A 7,977-nucleotide genomic window follows, 5' to 3' on the forward strand; every position below is an offset into this window, starting at 1 on the left:
CTAATGTGTGACTTAATTTTTTCATAAAATTGTACATTATAATAATGACACGTCCATGATGATTGTGGTTTTATGTTTTTTTTTAATTTATGTATATGAATATTTTGCATGCTGTGTAGCACATGGGTGCCTGGTGCTGGAGATGCCCAGAGAGGGAATTGGACCCACTGAACTGGAATTATAGACAGTTGTAAGCCTCCATGTGGGTGCTGGGATTGAACCCAGGTTTCTGGAAGAGCAGCCAATGCTCTCAACTGCTGAGCCATCTCTCCAGTCCTTTAAAGGTGTGTTTAGGCAGTGGGCACATAATGTGTACTCCATGAGTGTTTGTGAATGAATGAATGAATGAGTGATTGAACAAAAGAAATATTTCATTTCCTTGCTATTTGAACCCCACAGATGCTGTGTTGGACTTAATTCTGTGTAAAAATTAATAAGAATTAACGTCTGGCTGGGTGTGGTGACACAAGCTTTTAATCCCAGCACTTGGCAGAGGCAGGTGGAACTCTGTGAGTTCAAAGCCACCCCACCATACTTGATGAATTCCAGGACAGTCAGGGGTGGTGCACAATGAGAGAGCTTGTCTCAAAAAGAAAAATTAGAGGCTGATATATTTGAGTCATTAGCATTACAGTAATGTTGGAGTATTAATGAATCAGTCTAAAGAATGTTGAACAAAAGCATCCAAAGTGACAGTTCTGAAAGATGTAACCATGATCTCATGCGGAAGCTATGGCGTAAGAAACATGCTCTGAAGAGAATCCAGGGCTTTGTGATGCTGGGTCAGCACTCTGAGGGTCCTCAGCCTGTGTGTTTCTTCACTCTGGCCATTCTGATTGAATCACTAAGGAATCTTGATGTAGTTTTCATTTCCATTTTCCTTGATGGCTAAGGATTTTAACTCTTTTTTCTTTTCTTTCTTTTTTTTTTTTTTAAAGATTAATTTATTTATTATTTATACAGCATGTATGACTGCAGGCCAGAAGAGGGCACCAGATCTCATTACAGATGGTTGGTAGCCCCTATGTGGTTACTGGGAATTGAACTCAGGACCTATGGAAGAGCAGTTAGTGTTCTTAACCTCTGAGCCATCTCTCCAGTCCTAAACTCTTTTTTCATATACTGACTAGCCATTTGTATTTCTTCTCCTTCTTTTGTTTTGTTTTGTTTTTCAAGACAGGGTTTCTCTGTGTAGCTTTGAAACCTGTCCTAAAACTCACTTTCTTTGTAGACCAGGCTGGCCTTAAACTTACAGAGATCTACCTGGCTCTGCCTCCCGAGTGCTGGGACTAAAGGCATTCACCACCACTGCCGGGCTTCTATTTCTTTTTTTGAGACATTTGTTTTGTTTATTTAGAAACTGGATGATTTTCCCAGCTTGGGTGTTCAATTTTTAAAGTTCTTCATGGAGTCTAGATACTAATGCCTCTTACACTCTACTTAGCAAAGCTTCCCTGCCTCTGTTGTCTTTATTCTGATTGTTTCCTTTGCTCCAAGAAAGTCTCTGTCTGTCTGTCTGTCCCTCTCCAAAGTGTACTGCTTACTTTAATTCTCCCTTCTCTCGCTTTCTTAGAGCAACCATTAGACCTTGTCTCAAAAACAAACATGGGAGGTGGAGGCAGGAAAGTTGTCAAAAGATGGAGGCCAGCCTGGTCTACATAGCAAGTTCCAAGACAATCTGTGATATAGAGTAATTGATTCCCTCTGTCAAACAGGCAGAGAACCAACGGCAACAAAAACTGGACTAAATCCTAGTGCACTGCGGATCGAGAGTTCATCCTTTCTTACATAGCAATTGCTGCTTCAACTTGGACTGCATGAGACTCTGTCACCAAAAAAGGATAAAAAAAATCAGGGCCAATGACAAGCAAAGTGGATAAAGGTGCTTGCTACAAAACCAGACAACCTAGGCTGGGCATAGTAGTTCTTGCCTTTAATCCCACCACTGGGGAGACTGAGGCAAGAGGATCTTTGTGAGTTTGAGGCCAGCCTGGTCTACACAGTGAGCTCCAGGACAGCCAGGGCTATGTAGGGAGAGCCTGTCTCAACCCTCATCCCAAAGAACAACACTAAAACAAAACAAAAACAAACGGAAAGACAACCTGAGTCAGATTCCCAGAGTGCACACGGTGGAGAACCAACTCTTCTGATCTTCTGAGTTGTTCTCTGATATCCACACAAGCACTGTGGTACATACATGCCCAGCCCAGCCCCTTAACGCACGCGCATACACACACACACACACACACACACACACACACACACACACACACACACATTCATATGTAATGATTAAAAAATTCTAAAAATCAGGTGGCTGTTGGGCAACAATTGCATAGGGTTTTTTTTTTTTTTTTTCTGGCTCCTTCTGTTGTTGTTGAGCAAGGGTCTTATGTAATTCAAGCTGCCCTGGAAATCACACTGGAAGGTCTTGAACGCTTAATCTTCCTGCCTCACCAACCAGGCATTGATATTGCAGGCACGTGTAACCATACCTAGTAGTTTATGCGGTGCTGGGGGATTGAACCCTGTACCTCATACACACTAGGCCAACACTCTACCAACTGAGATAGATCCATGGACCCTTAAATCTGAGACTTCTACTGTTTTGTTAGCCTACGTTTCTGTTCGTAGGTGTGTGCCTGCACCACACTTGTTTGGTTCCTATGGCTCTATAGCACAATTCGAGATCGGTACTGTGGTACCTCCAGCATTGTTTCTGCTTAGGATTGCTTTGTCTATTTAGGGCTTTTGTGCTTCTTGGAGTTTCAGGATTGCTTTCTTAGTTTGGTCAAGAATGTTACTATAGGGCTGGAGAGATGGCTCAGAGGTTAAGAGCACTGACTGCTCTTCCAGAGGTCCTGAGTTCAATTCCCAGCACCCACATGGTGGCTCACAAACATCTGCAATGAGATCTGGCACCCTTTTCTGTATACATAATAAATAAATAAATCATTTTTAAAATTCAGTTTAAAAAATGTTATTATATTTTGATCTGTATTGATTTGGGTAGTATAGCCATTTTCACAGTATTTTGTCACTCCACAAACATGGGATGTCTTTCTGTCTCCTATTAACTTCTTCAATTTCTTAGGTGTGTTGTTTATTTTTTTTAAGATTTTTATTTATTCTGTATACAGTGTTCTGCCTGCACGTATGCCTGCAGGCCAGAAGAGGGCACCAGATCTCATTACAGATGGTTGTGAGCCACCATGTGGTTTCTGGGATTGAACTCAGGACCTCTGGAAGAACAGTCAGTGCTTTTAACTGCTGAGCCATCTCTCCAGGCCCTTTCTTAGGTGATTATTTATTTATTTATTAATTCATTAATTCATTAATTCATTCATTAATTTATTTATTTATTTATTTATTCGGGGCCGAGGACCAAACCCAGGGCCTTGCGCTTGCTAGGCAAGCGCTCTACCACTGAGCTAAATCTCCAACCCCTTCTTAGGTGTTTTAAAGTCTTCATTGTAAAGTTCCTTTAACTCCTTGGTTAGGTTTATTATGAGGGTTTTAAATTTATTTAATAGAGTTTTATTTTCTCCAGATGTACATTTGACGGAAGCTGTTCCTGCATTTCCCCAGCAGCTGGTATATCTCAACTCTGGCTCCTGGTGTAAATGCTTCAGAGTAACAAACTTACAGTTGGGAACTTCCTTGTAGAGCTTGTCATGGGTGGCTCTGACAAACAGGCCTGGATTGTTGGGTTTGGCTGGCACTTTGCCGTTGGGACACTTCTTTCCGGCTGTGTACCTAGACTTGTTTACTGGGGCTTCCTTTCTTTTCTTTTTTTTTTTTTTTTTTTTTTTTTTTTGGCTTTTCAAGACAGGGTTTCTCTGTAGCTTTGGACGCTGTCCTGGAACTCATGCTGTAGACCAGGCTGGCCTTGAACTCACAGAGATCCGCCTGTCTCTGCCTTCCGAGCCGAGTGCTGGGATTAAAGATGTGCGCCATCACCACCCAGATCAGTTCTTAAGGTTGTTTTGTTTTCTTTTTGTGGTGCTGGGGATTGACTTTGGGGTCTTATTCATGCTAGGCAAGTGTTCTACAACTGAGCTCTAGTGTCTGCCCTGTAGGGTCTTTTAAGTCTATGGGGATATTTTGATTTTGTCCTTTCCATTTATATCCTTTTAATCCCTGACACATTCTGTTCTAGTTTGATTTCTGTTGCTGTTATAAAACACTGTCCAGCTGGGCAGTGGTGGTGCATGCCTGCCTGTAATCCCAGCACTCGGGAGGCAGAGGCAGGCAGATCTCTGTGAGTTCGAGGCCAGCCTAGTCTACAGAGCGAGTTCCAGGAAAAGGCGCAAAGCTACACAGAGAAACCCTGTCACGAAAAACAAAACAAAAACAAAAACAAACAAACAAACAAACAACAACAACAAAACCACTGTCCAAAAGCAACTTGAGGAGGAAAGGGTTTATTTGACTTACACGTTCCAGTCCATCAGAAGGAAGCCAAGGCAGGAACCTCAAGTGATGAATTGCCTCTATCAGATTGGCCGGTGGGGGTGTCTATGGGCATTTTTTAAGTTGTTCATTGATGTAGGAGGGCCAAGTCCACTGTGGGGGGTGCCATCCCTAGCCAGGTGTACGTAGACTGTAAAAGAAAAGGAACTGAGCAAGCAGAGATAGCAAGCCAGAAAGCAGTGCTTCTCCATGGTCTTCGCTTGAGTTCTTGCCTCCAGGTTCTTGCATTTACTGAGATGGTCATGCGACTTCTGTGCCTACAACTATTTTATGTTGTTCTTACACAAAGAAGTCCAGGCTGACCTCAAACTTGCTATATAGCCAAGGATGACCTCAAACTTGTGATCTTCCTTCCTCTACATCCTGAGTTCTGGAATTACAGGTATATACCACCATGCTCAGTTATGGGGTGCCTGAGATCAAACCCAGGGCTTTGTGCCTGCTAGGTGAGCACCTTTCTATCTGAGCCACATCCTAGCCATGTATCAAATTTACTGATATACTTGTGGTGAGCCAGCTCTGCATTCCTGGAATGAAACCAACTTGGCCACGTTATCTAGAAAGTGCTTTTGAATTGAGTTTGCACATGTTCATTGAGAATTTTTGTTTCTGTGTTTATCAGGGAAATATTTGTCAAGTTTTTTTTTCTTCTTCCCTTCCTTCCCTCCCTCCCACCCTCTCTCCCTCCCTCCCCCTCACTTCCTCCCCCCCCTTTCTTCCTTTGGTGTTAACTATATCTGTTTTTGGCATTAGAATGACACTAACTTACAGAGATCTTTTGGCTGTTCTCCAGCACCCGTGTTTTATGGGATAGGTTGAGGAGGAGGATGACCACTGTGGATAGGGTGAGGATGATGATGATGACCACTGTGGGTAGGTTGAGGAGGAGGATGACCACTGTGGATAGGTTGAGGAGGAGGATGACCACTGTGGATAGGTTGAGGAGGAGTGATGATGACCACTGTGGATAGGTTGAGGAGGAGGATGACCATCGTGGATAGGTTGAGGAGGAGGATGACCACTGTGGATAGGTTGAGGAGGAGGATGATGACCACTGTGGATAGGTTGAGGAGGAGGATGATGACCACTGTGGATAGGTTGAGGAGGAGGATGATGACCACGGTGGATAGGTTGAGGAGGAGGAGGATGACCACTGTGGATAGGATGAGGAAGATGATAATGACCACTGTGGAGGTTGAGGAGGAGTGGTGATGACCACTGTGGGTAGGTTGAGGAGGAGGATGACCACTGTGGGTAGGTTGAGGAGGAGGATGACCACTGTGGATAGGTTGAGGAGGAGGAGGATGACTACTGTGGATAGGTTGAGGAGGAGGATGATGACCACTGTGGATAGGATGAGGAGGAGGAGGATGACCACTGTGGATAGGTTGAGGATGAGGATGAGCACTGTGGATAGGATGAGGATGATGATGATGAGCACTGTGGATAGGTTGAGAAGGAGTGATGACCACTGTGGATAGGTTGAGGAGGAGGATGACCACTGTGGATAGGTTGAGGAGGAGGATGAGCACTGTGGATAGGATGAGGAGGATGATGACCACTGTGGATAGGTTGAGGAGGAGGATGACCACTGTGGATAGGTTGAGGAAGATGATAATGACCACTGTGGATAGGATGAGGATGATGATGATGACCACTGTGGATAGGATGAGGATGATGATGATGACCACTGTGGATAGGATGAGGAGGAGGATGACCACTGTGGATAGGTTGAGGAAGAGGATGATCACCACGGCTAAAGGTCTCACAGAATGCAGCAGGGAATTTACCTGGTCTTGAGCATAACTTGGTTGGGAGACTCTTCAGTCTGATTACTTATCATAGATCTGATCAAACTGCTTATGTACTACTTGATTTCATTTTGGTAAGTGATATGTGTAGAGATTTATTGATTTCTCCTATCTTCTATGTAAAGTTCCCTTTTTCATATCTAATTTTAAATTTTATTTTAGTAATGCAAGGTGTACAGTTGCATGCCTTTAATCCCAGCTTTAGGAGGTGTAGGCAAGTGGACCTCTGTGAGTTCCAGGCCATGATGAGCTATAGCGTGAGATTCTGTCTCAAACAACAACAAAAACAAAAAAGGTTTATAAGATTTAAATTATTACTAATTTATGTAAATGTGTGTGTCTCTGTGTGTGCACATATGGGCGCTGCCATGGAAGCCTGAGACCCCCTGGATCCAGAATCACAGACAGTTGTGAGCCACTCAGTATGGGCATTGAAAACTGAATCCAGGTCCTCTAAAAGGGCAGTAAGTATTCTTAACTACTGGATCATCCCTCCAGCTCCACAAGTTTTTAAAAGAAGGATGAGGAGGAGGAGAAGGAGGAGGAGGAGAAAAGAAGAAGTAGAAGAAGAAGGAGGAGGAGGAAGGAAGGAAGAAGAGGAGGAGAAGAAGAAGAAAGAAGAGGAGGAGGAGAAGGAAGAGGATGATGATGAGGATGCAGGTGACTATGATGATGAGGAGGAGCTAAACCCCGACTGAAAGTAAAGGAAGATCAGGAAAGGGTAAACCAAGAGGACAGAGGTGGTAAATATAAAAGAGGAAACATTTGAATGACTTCTTGTTGGTTCCCTAAAACTGAAGTTAAGGTGGGGCTTGGGGAGATGACAGTCCCCTGAAATCCAATACCTGATGTCCATGGACACTGGGCATGCACACAGTGCACATACATACATACAGACAAACATTTATACACATAAAATAAAAGTTAAGTTGCTAACCTTGCTGGGTGTGGAGGAGCATGCCTTTAATCTGAGCATTTGGGAGGCAGAGGCAGGGTGGTTAATTTATAAATGGGAAATGTCTTCCAAGTTATATTGGAGTTGGGGAAACAAACGTAGAACTAAGATCTACACAGGTGCTCTGGTCTCCACACTTTCACAATCCACTCAGCATTAAACCCTACTGGAGGGGCGAGGCTGTGCTCTTTCAGAGAAATGAAGCTGTGCTCTCCTGGAGTTTTGAGGCTGTGTTCCATTGGAGAACTGATTACGTGTTCCCCTGGAGGACCGGGGCTGTGCTGCATTGGAACTTTCCATAGGAGCTTTATCCTGCCTGTTTATCTTGTGGTGGAGCATTGGCTCCTGAGGACCATCCATCCCAAGCTTAGGGTTATCAGACTCCTCAGTCACCAAGGGCAGACAGAGCTCTCATCCACGCTGTCCTTCACTACCCTAGTCAGCTTTCTCCTACCTGCACTTTTTAGCCAGCCCTACTGTCCCTCTCTAAGTCTGCCTCCTAGGGCTATGTCCCCACTTGGGGCTATTTCAGGTTGACCCCTGGCTCCTTGGCTTGGGGCTGTTCTTTGTTATCAGGTCAACAACATAGTTCAGTCTTAAGTAAAGATTTCTTCCTTTTTAATTTTTTATTTCCTCTGAGGCAGGGTCTCTATAGTTCAGGCTAGCCTTGAACTCACTTGCTATAGATAGCTAAGCATAACCTTGAACTTCTGACCACCCTATATCTCCCTCCCAAGT

The sequence above is a fragment of the Onychomys torridus genome, chromosome 14 (genome assembly GCF_903995425.1).
Source record: "Onychomys torridus chromosome 14, mOncTor1.1, whole genome shotgun sequence".
NCBI lineage: Eukaryota > Metazoa > Chordata > Mammalia > Rodentia > Cricetidae > Onychomys > Onychomys torridus.